The following is a 14,939-nucleotide window of genomic DNA, read 5'->3' on the forward strand; positions in this document are numbered from 1 at the left end:
ATAAGGAGGAACACATAACACATGCCCTGTTTCTTATGGTGCCTGTCTTTATTTTTAGTGCAAAATCATCCAAATATTTTCAAAACATTTTGTCTGTATAGACTGTTATAGACTATACTTCTAGTGTTTCATAAAGCATGAAATATATAGCAAATGCAACATAAAAAATAAATCACAATTTATACTTCATCATAACAAGTATGGTCAACAAAAATATACAGAGACATCTAAAACAAGATAATCCACAGGTTAGAATCCAGTTTTAAAAATATACATCAAATATGGATAAAACAACTTTCAACTGATAAATTGATATTTATGTTTTATTTGAGAAAAACCTTGACTGGAAACTGATAATATCTGTTGAACCTTCTTCACAGAGCAGCACTGATGTCCCTGTTGTGTAGACAGTAGATGATGGGTTTCACGAATGGGGGCACCATGCTGTAGAACATGGCAGTCAGCAGATTCTTAAGGGATGGTTTCTTTGCAATAGGACTGAAGAGAGCCACCACCTCAGAGATAAGAAACAAAAGGAGAATGGCCAGCTGTGGGGTACAGGTGGATATGGGTTTCTTAAGGGTTTCCACAGAATCCATCTTAAGCACAGTTCAAAATATATTAACAAAACATGAGTTTAAAACATACTAAGACATGGAAATCACAACAATCATAACAAATTCAGAAAACAGGACATCTGAAGATGAAATCCTCAGAATTTGAACAATATTGCAGAAATATTGCCTGATCATATTGGTCTTGGTGAAGGGAAGCCTTAACAGAGCTCCTGTGTGGATAGCAGAGAAGACCGGACCAGCTGCCCAGGAGCCAGCTGCTGCCTGGGAATACAGCCTCAGGGTGATAATGAGCCCATAGTGCACAGGGTGGCAAATAGCCATGTAAGGTCATAGGACCTGACCACCAGGAGGGCAATCTCTGCTGATGCAAACAGTGCATATAGGAAAATCTGCATGGCACACTGTCAGGGAGATCCTCTTATTTCCCCTCATGGAATTCAGTACTGCCTTGGGAACAATAACTGAGATGCTGCCAAGGTCTATGAGGGCCACATTGTTTATAAAAAGGTACATGAGAGAGTGCAGTCATGATGACAGCGATAGTCACAAGATTCCCTATTAGTGTTCCCAGATAAATACTAAGAACAGCATGCCTTGCAGAACCTGGAGCTCCCAAGTGTCTGCAACACCCATGAGGAGGAATTCTGTGAAGACGGTTAGGTTGTCCATGTCTGCCCACCTGCCATGGTCTGTGCAGAGTCAGAGGTTAAAGTGAACAGAGGATGCTATAATCAGAATGCAGAGCACCCATTAGAACTATAATAAAATGCTGACATTGGCACCAACGTGTGGACTCTAATCATGAAGTCAGCATAGAATAAATGGATGAAATAGAGTATCTTGAAATCTTGTGAATGTGTATATTTATATTTTGATTTTCAGATTATTTTTTTCAATATGAAAAGTACTTGTATTGATGGTTGAATGTAATTATTATTTTATTTTATTTGGAAAAAAAGAATTGTGGAATTATAATATGGAAAGTATTAGCATCAGCATTTTTTGTTAACACTTTAAGTGTAAATAATTTCCATTGTAAATCATTCACATTTTTTCCTGTCTTTCATATGCATAACAGTGTTGGGAGCAATGCTACATAATTCTAAGGAAAAATCATTTGAGTAGGCCTAGTTCTCCTTCCTACAGCCCAGCTAGGACATTCCAGACACAATTGCATTTTGGCCTCTGGTCACAACTGAGACCTGAGTGATCCCCCCGGGATGCTGCAATCTCCAGGACAAGACCACACCTATGGGAGACACCAGGGAGGAACCAAATCTTCATCTGCATAATTCCTCATTGTTCTTAGATTTCCACTGCCCCCCAGGTTTTTGTTACACCTTGTTTATCCCAATGTGAAGTACTGAACTCTATATTTCACTTGTTACATCTATTTCCCCATGTACTGAATAAAGGGTGCTGCAAGCTAGGGGTCTTTTGTCTTTGCCGCCCAGAGCAGCACTGATCAGACCCAAAGCTCAGCTTCTTCTCAGTCTCACTTGTCTACCTTTCCTGTAATTCGCCGTGTGCTGCCGTGGCTCACAGGAGACTAGGACTTACTGCAGAGGTTCTGGTAAGGTCCCCTTCCCCTGTTCCCTACATAATAGTAATGATTTGCTTCAGTGATCTTCTCATATTTCTTTGCAAGGTTTTAGCAAAATGTTTTCCATGAACTGCTTTCCCTGCTCATCCTCTGAATTACCAGTGGTTTCTTCTCTTAGCCTTATTTCTCTGCATGAAGAGAAAATCCTCTGAGTACAGGATGTTACCATGGAAACCAGTGCTGATTGCCTAAGTTAACAGTGCTTACCCGGTGTAGGTCATGGATGTAAACCGGACTTCAGGCTCTTGTCAATTTCCTTTATGAAAATAGCAGTTAAGATATAGTCATTTGCAGTCTCCTTTTCATCTCCGTCTCTCCTTATCACCTGTCCTTTCTCTGCAGTCCAAACAAAGTCTTAGGTTCCCTGTGCTAAATTCACCTTACATTTCTACTCTTCACAGTGCATGACAATCCTTCACAGAAGAGAAAATATCCCAGGATCCTACCTCCTCCTTCTCCTTCATTTTCTGAGTTATATTTTGAAAGTACTTGCCCTACAATTGTAAATGGGATGAGTATGATGGTTAATTTTCCATAAATTATCAAATGGTGACACATAATATCAAGAATATCAGCAATAGGATTTAATAATTTACAAAGTTGAGCTGTTATTAAAATCATTCATAATCATGACCATACTAGACATCTTAACTTTTTTCCAATTCAAAGAATATTTTTGCTCATGTGACTTGATCTCTGGGAAATGTGTCATGATTTTCATGAGCTTGTAGATATTTTCATTACACTTTTAAATCCAGCTCAAGAAAATATTTAATTCATGAGGCCTACTGCTTAAATCCAAGATAATTTCCAACCACTACATTTTCTGCCCTGTTATCTGGGCCATACATGAAACACAGATCTTTGAACAGCATTTGAAAACTAACTGCCTAAAACAAACATTAGAATCTAGAACAATTCATCTATCCTATAAGCTCATGTACATTGTATGGGGATGAAATAGTTAAGTAGGCTTAAGACTGAAATATTTCACAGGTATATGTGTATGATTTATTCATTACTAGTGTTAAGGAAAATACATTAATTAATATCCAAAAACTTACCAAGGCAGTGGAGTAATGAGTCTAACCTCATTGACATGAGTATTGTTTTGTACAATGTTAAGATACTCGGTGTTATCCTTGCTCCTGCTTCTTTCTTCTGAGTAAAACACAAGCTCCTCCTCTCAGAGAGACTCCTAGTACAGCTTACACTCAGCCCTGCTTCTGAAGTAGTTGTGAGTCCAGTGAGTCTTCACCAAGAACACATGAGAGTCACACTTCTGATGAGCTCCTGAGACCTGGTGATCCCAGGCTCCAAGGAGCCCATGTTTCCTACAGCCTCTAATTGGGAAGGTTCTTTGGCCACACCATTGAGACTAATTAAATTTCCAAAAGAGATTTTAAGAGGTAGTCTAAAGGTATGGATTTAATGACAAATTCAAAAACGTTTCACACATCACTTGAGATTCAGCAAATTTTCAAGTCCATGTCTGATTACAAAAGTAATTTACTTATACTGTAGTAAATCCATCTGGGATCATATAGTCCAATATACCATGTTCGGGGAGTATGGCTTTGCTCTATGGGTTTATGTGTTCCAGAGAACTAATACATGTTGCAGAAAGTCATGCACCATGCTGGAAATTTAAAAAATTATGTCAGAGTTTGAAGCATTCATCAATAGCCCTCAGTTCCCAATCTGCTATTATTCTTTAAATAATTAACATTGTTTTGTGCTAGTATGGAATAAATGAAGAATACCTCCACTTATATGAAAGTACAGTCAAAATGCCCCTTCATCTTTCTATGTGTTTATCAAAGCAAAGCAGGTTTTGGGTGTGTGTGTGTGTGTGTGTGTGTGTGTGTGTGTGTGTGTGTTTCACTAAACCCACACAGTGAAACACAGTGAATGAAGATATTTTTCATAGGAATTCATTTGCCATCTACAGAGTCGGAAATCAAACACATTTTCAAAAGAATAGAAGTTGTCCTCACTAATTTAATGTTAGTTAGGTGATACAATAGATTTTCCAAAAAGTCTATCTCTGGGATTATTTGACAGGATGCTTGTATTTGTTAAATGAGTCATTGTTTGAGAACACTTGGTGTTACTTGGTTACATTTTCTGTAGAGTTGTTGCTTGAACCTAACTCGTCCAGGGCTTTTGTTTGATGGGATACTTCATATTGTTGATTAGGTCTCTTTACTCCTTATTTGTCTATTAAGATCTTTCATATCTTCCTCATCTGAATCTTGTGGATTGTGTGTTTCTAGGAATATGTCCATTTCTTCTAGCTTATCCAATGTGTTGGAGTATAATCATCCATAGTACTATTTTTTAATATATTTCTGTTCTATTAGTGCCAATATCTTCACTTTTATTTCTGATTTTATGAATTTCACTTTTTTTCTTCTTTGAAAATCCTTTTGGGTGAAAGTTTGATGAATTTTGTTAATCTTTACAAAAAATCAATTCTTACCTGAATTCCTTTCTCTGTTTCCTTCATTTTCTCTATTTTGCTTATTTACAGTTTATGCTTCCTATTTTATTACACCTTTTACTTTTGGGCTTAGTTCATTTCATATTTCTAGCTTAGATGCATATTAATTTATTTGAGGGTTTTTTATGTAGCTGTTAAAAATTCTAGTATAGATTGCCATTATTGCATTCTGTATTTTATGTACTATATTTCTATTTTAACTAATGTAACAATATTTTAAAATTTATCTTTTAATTTCATCCTTGAAATTTGGGTATCCAGCAACATACATCTTAACTTCCAAGTATTTATGGGTAGCCAAAATTCCTCCTGTTTTCAATTTGTTGTTTCATTCTCTTATATCAAGAAATGATAGCTTATATGAGTCTAGTATACCAAAAACTGAATATTTTTAAGGACTAAAATATGATCCCTTTTGAGAATCTTCCATGAGGTACTGAGACCAATGTGCTCTGTGTCAGTTGGATGGAACTGAGACCAGGAGTTGGAGAAAGAGTGGACAGGGAGGACAAGGACCTAAGGAAACCGACGTAAGCCCTGAGAATGAGGAAACACCTAGGTCAAAACCTCACTGAAGTCTACACGGACATTAGCATGCACAGTCTGTTCTCCTGACATCAGAGGCCTGGCTGAAAATGACAAGGAGAGGGTTTTATTTTCATGTGCCTAGCAACACAGCCCACTGAAGTCTGCATAGAAAGCTCTGAGGTTGGTAGCTTCCACAGCTGCCTGCCCTGGAGTTCCCTCAGCTGGCAAGGGCTTTTTCTTATTTTCTCTGAGAAGCTACCTTGGTGCATCATCACTGATACTGTTCTCTCATTACTTCTTTAGCTTTGTTGCAATGTACAGAACTCTTTGAGGCTGTCTTGTCAGGCTTACCTCAGGTTGGGAAGCTTCCTCAGCTTGGGTGATGTTGTAATGTATTTATCTCTTCTTCATTTCAAGAGGAGAGAATTGCACTGTAAAATATTCATGATGGAGATTCTTTTCCCCTTTGCAACTTTGAAGCCATAACCCCATTCTCCCTGGGCTAGAAATTTTTCTAATCAGAAGTCTGCTCAGCTTTTGTGAGATTTTTCACCTGTATGACTTTCTTTTCTCTTGGCTGGTTTCAAGATTCTCACTTTCCTTTTAACAATTTGTCACAGGTTTTGCAGTATGCTTTTTTATGTCATGTTTGGTGTTTTGACACCTCCTGAAAATTTATGTCTGTATCCCTCCCATGATATGGAAAGCTTTGTCCCTGGTAAAAATAAAAGATAAGTTTCAGTAACCACCATCACTCTGGTACTGGGCTAAGCCACACATCCTAAGAACCAGCCCTGACCTCAAGAGAAAGAAAGAGGAGTGGAGCAGGTGTACTCGTGGAAAAGTTCTGAATGTCCACTATATCTCTAGGGGAGGATCTGTTGGAGGTATCCTCTGCCAAACACTAGAGCAGGGGACTTCTTCAAATAAGACAGCAGCTCAAGGCTCCAGGGAACATGAGCAATCAAGAGAGGAAAGAAACTCAAAAGAAACAAAACTGATCCCCTGTAGCTGACCTGGAAAAAAGGGAGATCTGTGAGTTTCCTGTGGAAGAGTTTAAACAAAACAAAACTAAAATAAAATAAAATAAAAACTGACAGAACCTCATTCAGCTACAAACTACAAAAAATTTCCAACCATACAAAAGCAAGAAACACACTAATGAACAAAACAGTGTTTTCTACGGAACCTATAGAAATACAGGATTCACCAAAAACCAAGAGTTTCATTTTTCTGATTCCAGGAACTGAACTTGATGCAGTGTGGCTAATCCATATGTTGGCCATATTGTGTCTCAGAACTAAATCCAAATTCTCCTCCTGTTTCATCTAGAAGCCCTGTCTGGGACTACCTCAGCATGTCTGCCCAGCTGCCATGGTCTCTGCAGAGTCAGAGGTTAAAGTGAGAAGGTACTGTTACCAGCAGAGTGTAGACCACTCATGAGACATACAAATTGGCTTCTAATCAGGAACTTGGAGGGACAAAATTTATATAGTTATCTTGAAATACAGTAATGCACATTTTCCATTTCAATTTCCTTTCCAACTGCTGATACATACTCTATTAGTGTATATAATTATAAAATGTGAGAACTAATCAATAAAGCACTTAAGGTACAGCTAAGAACCAGCAATCTTTTACTTATTTGGCATATTTCAGTCATTTATAGTTTTACAGGACACCTCGAGTGTTTTTTCCGTTTGGTTCACTTTTGTGTGGCTTTCCCGGACCTACTCTATGAGAGCATCTGTAACAACCCCAGGTATTCAAAATCCCACATCTGCTCCCCATTCTCTAGGTCCTACAGGAGAAGAATGACTGGGATGCAGCCCCTCTTGTAGCTGATGCCCTTGTCAATTTTGCCCTAACAGATTTAATGCATGAAATTGGTTGTGTTTGATGATGACATTGATTTAAATGATACCAGGCCAGTCACACTGCAACATTATCTCACATCAGATGCTCTTCCAGGCCTATGTGTGAGCCCTTTCTCTCCCCTTCTCACCATTATCTATGCAAGATATTATTTCATGTAGGAAGTAAAAATTCTAGTTTATATTGGCAATGGATAGGGTGTTCCCATCTTGTACAAACTTGTTTGTGTATTTTATAAAAAGAAGAAAGAAAGAAAGAAGAGAAAGATTGAAGTAGTTTTCCTACATGCAAACTTCTCCCAGGAATAGATTCTAATATTTAATTAGGCACCAACTTTCTACTCAGAATTTTCTTCTGCTTGTTTTTGTGCCTTTGGCAAAAATCTCATTATCCTTAAATCATTACTTTAAAATTAATTTATTTACCTGTGCTTGTTTTGAAACATATAAATCACAAATGATCTGTTTACAAATTAACTTTTCAGAGTGAAAATTAGTTATAAGAAGAGGTCTAAGCTCAGTATTCTTTTATTTTCTTTGGTTAAAAAGCAGAATTGAGACAGGAAATAGACTTGGGCTGATGTCAACCTGGAAGCCATCTTGGGTAATTTTCTCTGCCTCGTTGAAGAAAACCTGCATTTTCTATAACTCCAAGATGAATCTATTATAGTACTAGAGGAAAGAAGTGGAGATCCATTCTATTAATTACTGTGGACACATTCCACTGCTCCCAGGGCAGAGGAGGTGAGCCAATCCCAGTGCCCTGGAGGAGATTCCAGGGACACCATTCCACTCTTCCCAGGGCAGAGGAGGTAAGCCAATCCCAGCACCCAGTAAGAGGCTCCCAGGCTGCCATTCTACCACTCCCAGGGCAGAAGAGTTGAGCCAATCCCAGTGGCCAGGAGGAGGGTCCCGGGCTGCCATTTCACCACTCCCAGGGCATAGGAAGTGAGCCACACAGGCACCAGTGCCACCTCCCCCCTTGAGGAAATGAGAAGACACATAAACAAGCCTCAAAAACAGAATACCAGATCATCTACAGCAATCTGAAACAGAAATGAGATGGAACAATGGTATTCAACCACCTGGACTCCCTGAACTGGCAACAAAATAGGATCAGAAAAAATGAAATCAGAAATAATTTCTCAGATGACAGCAGAGATTGTGCCCATAGTGCAAGACATGATTAATAAATCTAGAGAGGACACAGATAAAAAAAATAGAGGACCTGAGGAATATGATAGAATCCCAACATAGGAAACAAATGGAATCCATAAAACAGATACAAACAGATTTCCAGGAGATTAAGAACTCCATTGAAAGTCTATGTAGCAGAATCAACCAATGTGAGGACAGAATTTCAGATATAGAAGATAAGATTGCAATTAGTGACCAGGAAAAGAAAAATTGCTTTAAAATTGTAATGGACCATGAGAAATCAATCCAGCAGCTGCTAGATGATGCAAAAAGAATAACATAAGGCTGAGTGGAGTCAATGAAGAAACAGGAGAGAGTGCAGATGACATAGAAAACCTGTTCACAGAAGTGATGGAAGAAAACTTCTCAAGCAGGAGAAAAGAACCTGACATACAGATAAGTGAGACATATAGGACTCCAACTAGCCTTGATCAAAACAAATGTACACATAGGCATATAAATGTTAGGATTCCAGAAACCCAACAGAAAAACAAAATTTTACAAGCAGTGAGAGAAAGGAAATAAATCACATACAAAGGAAAGCCCATCAGAATAACAGCAGACTTCTCAATACAAAACCTCAGGCCAAGAAGAGCTTGGAGTGATGTATTTCAAGTCCTAAAGGTAAACAGCCTCCAACCCAGACTGATGTACCCTGCAAAACTATCTTTCAAAGGTGATGGAGAAATAAGATACTTTCATGATAAAGAGCACCTTAGGAATTTCATGAATAGCAAACCAGCACTCCAAAAATTTTAGACAATATCCTAGGAAAAGACAATGTGGATCACAACCCCAGGAAGCCCAGCAGAATGAATTTGTTGGGTGTGACAAAGGGGGAGAATCCAACAAAAAGAAAAATCATGACAAGGCTTTTAAAACTTTTAACTTCATCTCCCTAATGAGTGTATAACTCAATCTTGCTATTGTACTGATTAGTATTTTTCTGATTCTAGCGTTGCACACCTTTCCTTGTGCTGTACTGGGTACTTATCATCTTCTTGTGTCTACTTTTGGGTTGTCTATTAATGAGCTGTAATAGTTCTTTATATATTCTGATCAAAGGTTATATGGATTGTAAATATGATCTGGTTAAGGATGACTTTTCATTTTAATGGTGCCATTTAAAGTTTAAATTTTGATGGAATCTCATTTATCAAATTTTTTCTTTATGCATCATGTTTTTTTGTATCCTAAGATGTTCTTGCCTACCCTAAATTCATAAACATTTTCCCTTGTAATTTCTTCTTAAAGTTTTATAGTTTTAGTGTTTCATATTTAGGTTCATAGATCCTTTCAAGTTATTTTTATGTATGGAAATAAATGGTTAAGGTTAGTATTTTTATATATGGATACCAGGTGCTCCTGTGCCCTTTGCTGAAAACACTATCTTTTCCTTTGCCCGTGAATTGTTTATATTCTATAACATGTTAATGTTAAATAATCTTTCAAAACTCAGTGGACCATATATGTGTGATTCTATTTCTAGATTCTCTGTTTTATTCCAATGATCTATGTCTTTCCTTACACCAACACTGCCTTGATTACTGTAGCTTTAGAAGAAATCTTAATATTAGGTACTAAACATCTTCCAACAATGTTTGTTTTTTCTTTTTCTTTTTACTTTTCTAGGTCTTTTGTACTTCTACATAACTTTTAAATTTCAATATCCAATTCTTCATTTATAGCAAGTATACATAGACCTGAATTTTTATACATACCTCGTGTTTTCTAATCCTGCTAAATTCAAATAGAAGTTCTAGGGGCTCCTAGAGATTTCTTAGTATTTTCTCTGTAGATGATCATTTCATCTACTTATAAAGATTTTGCTTCTACCTTGCCAATCCTATCCTAATTGTGTCATTTTATTGCCAGACTATTTTGGTTTAGGCCTATGTTTCAAAGTTTAATGGACAGATGAAACATACACATATCTACCCTTGTTCCCCACCTTAGGGAGAAAGTATTGTATCTTCTTCATTCATATAAGGCATTTTTGCTGGAAGTATGGAGTACATGTCTTTGATCTGTTGAGAAGGTTCTGTTCTACTTCTAGTCTCCTGATAGTTTTTACCATGAACAGCTGTAGAATTTAGTTCAATACTCTTTCTCCAACTAATGACAAGATCATATGGCTTTTTCCTTTCCTCTGTTAAAATGATGACTTTTGGGGGTGGATCTTCCAATGCTGAACCAACACTGCCATCCCTATAATAAAACCATGTTCTACATACTGGCAGATCTGATTTCTAATAGTTTGTTTTGTTAAACAAATTTCTATCTATGTTCATACTTTTTTCTTCTATTATCTTTATCCAGTTTTTGGATTAGCACAATGTTGAGTTCCTAAAATGAGGGGAGAAATATTCCTTCTTTTTTCTGCTTTAAGTGTTTGATATAATTTATCTGTTAAAATGTATATGAGCCAATTGATGTCATATAGATAGGTTTTCAAGCTAGGAATATATTTTCTTTAATAGGTGCTATTCAAATTTTATATTTCCTCCAGTGTTAGTTTCATTAACTTCTCTTCCGAGGTACTTCTTAGAAGTTGTCAAATTTATTTCAAAAAACATTTTTATAGGGAGGCCGCAAGGCTGGCAGAGTCGGTGCAGGATGTTGGGCTGCGCTTCCCGTGGCATCACCCAGGCTGAGTGCTGTGCTCCAGGGTAGAGCCCCGGAGGGCCCAGGCCCTTCACTGGGGTCGTTGTTACAGCCTGTGACTCAGGCCAAGGTGCCCTGGCCAGCTCAGAGTTGACTTCTGTATGCTTCCTCATCAACATTGACTCACGCTGGAAGTCTTCACTGGAGGGTGTGGATTTGGAGACTCGATTCTATAAAGCCCTCAGCTTCCTCATCCCGTGGTTGCCCGAGGCTCGGCTCTGGAGGAACTAAGAAGAAACTGATGCTATTTCCCTAAATTTGCTTCACCAATGTCTCTCCTGTTGAATATCTTAAGAGAAATGCTGGCGTATTTTGATGTTCCCATAGACCAGACTTTGCTGAGTTGGAACAATATGGACTATGGCTCACAACCGAGTATTGTCCGTATTATTGGAAAAATGCTTCCTCTTGAAACCTGTCAAAGACCTAATTTTGAATTGATCCCGCCCTTGAACTCTATAGAGTCTGATAATTGTGGACCTATAGTTCCAACTTTTGCTGATATTTTGTGCCAAATGATGAAGAAGCCAGTTGTCTTAGATTTCAAAGTAGTGTGTGGAAAAATGAAGAAGAGGACAAAATTAAAACATTTCATTCTTCACAAAGAACTTGGAATCCATTGTCATCTGCTCAAAGGCAGAACAAACCAGTGAAAAATGATTTCCCTATAGATGTAGTTGCAATTAACAAAATAGCTGCCCTTGAAAATGAGCTACGTCTTCTTTGCTCTCAGATTGTTGCAATTGTGGAAATGCAGGAACAGAGACATGGCACAAACTCTGTCTCTTTGAATTTAAATGACGTGCCCAGTGGTGCAGGACAAACTCCCTCATCAGGGGCAGCTCAAGCATGGGTGGAACCAAATCCGATCTCAGTGCTGCCTCCTCCTCCTCCTCCTCCTCCTCCTCCTCCTCCTCCTCCTCCTCCTCCTCCCCCTCTCCTCCTCCCCCTCTCCTCCTCCACCGCTTCCTCCTCAGTTTCCTCCTTTCCAGCCTTCATGTTTTCTTCCCTTGCAACTAGGATCTACAGTTGGTGACTCAGATAATCCAGCTACTGAAATAAAAAAGCAGCACCCAGGAGCTAGTAATAATTATAGTCGTCATTCAAAAAGCTGGAGAAATAAAGATGTTTTGAACATGTTAGATGTTCTAAAGGATCTGAATAAGGTTAAGCTTCTTCGTGCTGTCGAGTGGTCACCTGGCAGTAGACCCATTCATAAGAGGAAAAGACAGAGTTCACAATGGGATCCAGTGTTGGTAATATCACAGGCACTTAAGCAGAAATTTGCATTTCAAGTAGATGATTCCTTTGACAAAGAAAATAGATCTTGGGAGTCTTCTCCATTTTCTAGTCCAGAAACATCAAGGGAAAAAGAATATTATTTGTTTTCTACACAAGGAAAATGAACCTTGTGGTGCCCATAATCCTTCCTCTGAGGATTTGGACATCACATTTCACAGGCAGAGGGACAATAATCAAAGGGGAGAACTGCTATGCACAGAAGTCGTTGGCCAAAGTCACAAAGCTGTGTCTACACTTGGAAGGAAAGATTCAGAAATATGCTGGCCTGCCTTTTGCTGCCTTTCAAAGGATTTCATCTTCTGTTAAGTGAGGTTGAATGATGCTGTGGACTGAGAGATATCTGTGGCCAGCTTGAGGGAGACTCTTAAGAATACCAATGTCTGGCTTTGGAAGATCCTGCAGATAACTGGCTACTGAAGAGAGTTAGGTGTATGCCCCCCTCCTTGTATGTTAGTATCACTTAAAGCTGAATACGCACTTCAGTGATTTTCTTGAGCAATTATGACTTCCTAATTTAAGAATCTTTAAAATCTTTTAAATGGTTTACTTGGCCTCCAGTAACTTGATTTTTAAAGAGGGTAAGATTATAATTTTTCATTAAGATAGTCATTGTTTTAATTGTATATGGTTGAGAATTCTAAAATTTATTCCCAAGGTAATAGTCTTAGAATTTGACTCTCAAGTGCTATAAAGGTGTTGCCCACATTTGCTGTATGAATACAAAAAAAAAAGATTTTTATAATATGCTTTCTATATCCTTTTAAATTCTGTAAAATCTGTGGTAATGTCTCCTACATCTTGATATTGTAATTTTGTATAATTGATATTGTGTAATAGGAAGAAAAGGTCTAAAGGAGCAGGGATAGTGGGAGGGGTAGGGGAAAGAAGGGAAAAGAAAAAATATCCAAAAAGTAAAAAAATGGAAACAAAATCATTGCAAATAGGGACAGGTGGAGGGAGTGAAGGGAGGGCAGGGGAAGGAAAAAAATAAGAACCAAGATACTCATGTAATGGCACAAGATCCCAAGGATGAATGTAACTATTTTATACCTAAAATGTATCAATAATGTTAATGGTTAAAAAAAAAGCAAAATTGAGAGATTATAGTATTGAAAATATTAACATCTGCACTTTTAATACTTTATAGGTAATTACTTTGTCATTGCAAATTCACAATTATTCTTTTCATGTGTATAAAACTAATGATTTCCAGACATGGTACATTTATATGGCTTTCAATGTTTTCAAGTATTTTATAGGAATTTTTTGGTCTGGCTATTCTTCAATTACATGTATTTATTTTCTCTCAGTAGCCTTATTTCTCTAAAGAAAAAAATCCTCTGAGCACAGAATGTCAATCTCAAATCCAATGCTACCTGATGAGCCTGATACTGTGACATGGTGTACATCACTGCTGCAAACCACAGGATGGCGATTTTTAATTTCCTTCATCAAAATAACAGATGGGGTCATTTGAAACATGGTTTCTTTTCCAACTCTTCTTATTACATGTCCTTCCTTCTCAGTGCAAACAAATTCTCAAGGTTCCCTGAGCTAAATTCACCTTACATTTGCATTCTGCACAGCGTTTCCTGATCCTGTGCAGAAGAGGAAGTCCAAGGATTATCCCCTCTTATGTTCTTTGTGATACATTGGAATTATTTGGCCCACAATTTTAAAATGTGGATGACAGAATGAGCATGATTGCTAATTCTCCATAGCTGTGAAATGAGTGAAATATAATAATATATCTAAGAAGTCAGCATTATGATTTTATATTTGAAATCCCATTTTTATAAAATTTGACCATAATAATGACTATACTAGACATCTTAACATTTTTTGTTAATGTTAAGACTATGTTTCCTTGCATGAATTTATTCCCATGAAATCCCTCAATAAATTTCATTGGCTTAAAGATTTTTTAGTTAAGTTTGTAAATCCGGGTCAAGGAAATATTAAATTTGCATGTGTTGATACTCTATTCCAGGGTAAACTTCCCTCACTAGGATTTCTCCCTTTGGAACTGGGCCACAAGTGAAACACAGTGCCTAAGAAAACATTGGAAGAAGTAATTACATAAAATAGATACCAGAATCTGATACAGTCTGTCTATTCTACAAGTACACATACATCATGTGGAACTGAAATAGTTACCTTAGCTTAAGATTTTGAAGTCTGTATTTCACAGGGAATAGTATGTGACTTATGTATTACTAATACTAATGGAAATGCAGAAATTCACATGCACAAAGTTACCTGAGCACTGAAGAACTGAGTCTAACCTCACTAACATGAATGTTGATTTTACTTGATGTGAAGAGAATTGATGAGATCCTTGCCCCTCCTTCTTTCTTACGTGAGTACATGTAAAGTCAATTCTCAGTGAGACTCCAGTGTGGACTGTGTGTGTAGCTGTGCTCCTGAAATACCTGTGAGCCTGGTGAGGGTTCACCAAGGATGCTTGTGGGTCACACTTCTGATGAGCTCTGAGTACAGGGTAATCCCAGCCTCCAAGGAGCCCATGTTTCATCCAGGCTCTAATTGGCCAGGAATCTTTGGCTACACCATTGAGATTAATTAAATTTCTAATAGAGTTTGGCCCAGTGAGACAGGGACAAGCAGGTTCAAGCTCCTGAGGCCATTCAGGCCAGGTGAGATAGGACAAGGACCTTTAAGCTCCTGAGGCC

The 14,939-nt window shown here is 37.8% G+C and overlaps 1 pseudogene; it reads left to right on the forward strand.

Annotated features, from left to right (window-relative positions):
• The first annotated feature begins 11,213 nt into the window (after window positions 1-11,213).
• Window positions 11,214-12,353, forward strand: LOC101722977 (mitochondrial fission regulator 2 pseudogene; annotated as a pseudogene).
• Window positions 12,354-14,939: the final 2,586 nt, after the last annotated feature.

Source organism: Heterocephalus glaber, unplaced genomic scaffold (genome assembly GCF_053883595.1).
Source record: "Heterocephalus glaber isolate CG9 unplaced genomic scaffold, H.glaber_assembly_v1.0 deba00001672, whole genome shotgun sequence".
NCBI lineage: Eukaryota > Metazoa > Chordata > Mammalia > Rodentia > Bathyergidae > Heterocephalus > Heterocephalus glaber.